Below are 1,410 nucleotides of genomic sequence, written 5' to 3' on the forward strand. Positions count from 1 at the left end.
TGGTATGCTCCTGTCAGTGATGCTGTCGGTCTTGTACCAATCTTCTCGATGCATTCTGTTGAAGTTGATAGAAAAGGTCCAAAAGTTCTTCATCCGTTCTTGCCAAGCCTCTCCGAGTTGTTTCAATTTTCTCACGAAGGAAAGCTCGTTCTATTCTGTCGTAGGGGCGATGGTTAATAGGCGTTTACATTTCAAGAACTTCAGTACGGCACCTCCTTCCCGGCACCGCGACAGGAAGGTGAGAGAGGACCCAATCGCACTTTCTGCTTCCGATTGAAGTTTCTCATTTTTCGAGAAATGAATGGCGATTTGTTTACTTGTTGGAAACTATTCAACAGCCAAGATCACATAAAATATTTCTTTAATGTAAGACAACTGGTTTAAATAGACTATGATGTCATTCTCAGGTCTTAAGGTCTTTTGTTATATATGATCATTTCACGCTGATCTCATGCACAACAGCCAACGGCCTTGCCGCAGTGGTAATACCAGTTCCCGTCTGATCACCGAAGTTAAGCGTTGTCGGGCTGGGCTAGCACTTGGATGGGTTACCGTCCGGTCTGCCGAGCGCTGTTGGCAAGCGTGGTGCGCTCATCACTTGCGAGCCAAATTGAGGAGCCACTTGATTGAAAAGTAGCGGCTGCAGTCTCGTAAACGGGCATACGGAAGGGAGACCAGTGTGCTGACTATATGTCCCTCCACATCCGCATCCACTGACGCCTGGGGCCTGAGGATGACACGGCGACCGGTCAGTACATTTGGGCCTTCCAAGGCCTGTTCGGACGGAGTTTTTTCTTTTTCATGCATATCATGTCAGGTGGATAGAAACAGCACATTAAAAAACGATTGCAATCGCTTGAACATTAAAAAAAGAACGTAAAACATCTTGTGCAACAGGCTATGCCCATAATAATATTGCTCACAGTTGCTTGTTACATTGTGCAAATAAGGTACATATGCTGTGCTATTGTGTACTGTGTTTGTATGACGCAACAAGAAGCTGTGCAAAAAATATGTACATGGAAATAGCCTGTTGCACAAGGTGCATTATATTTTTAAATATTTTAGCGATGAAAAACCTTTTATAATGTGCTATTTTTATCCACTTGACATCTTGTGCGTCAGGTCAGCGTACAATGAACATGTTTTACAACAAAAGATTTTAAGACCTGAATATGACAGAATAGTCTGTTGAAACCGGTTGTCGTAAGGAAATAAAATATTTATGAGCTCTTGGCTGTTGAATTTGAAACGGTTTCCAAACGTTTTCTCGATCACATACTTTTTCATAAGATATTTAACATATTATCTAAATTGCAAAATAATCTGACATTTGGAGTTCTTTTATACATGGGAAGTCGAGTCATTCACGAAACGGTGGTTTATTGGTTGGGTGATAAATGAGCAACG

General features: G+C 42.0%; 1 pseudogene; it reads left to right on the plus strand.

Annotated features, from left to right (window-relative positions):
* The first annotated feature begins 461 nt into the window (after positions 1 to 461).
* Positions 462 to 579, plus strand: LOC126279188 (5S ribosomal RNA; annotated as a pseudogene).
* The last annotated feature ends 831 nt before the right edge of the window (positions 580 to 1,410 follow it).

The sequence above is a fragment of the Schistocerca gregaria genome, chromosome 6 (assembly GCF_023897955.1).
Source record: "Schistocerca gregaria isolate iqSchGreg1 chromosome 6, iqSchGreg1.2, whole genome shotgun sequence".
Lineage (NCBI taxonomy): Eukaryota > Metazoa > Arthropoda > Insecta > Orthoptera > Acrididae > Schistocerca > Schistocerca gregaria.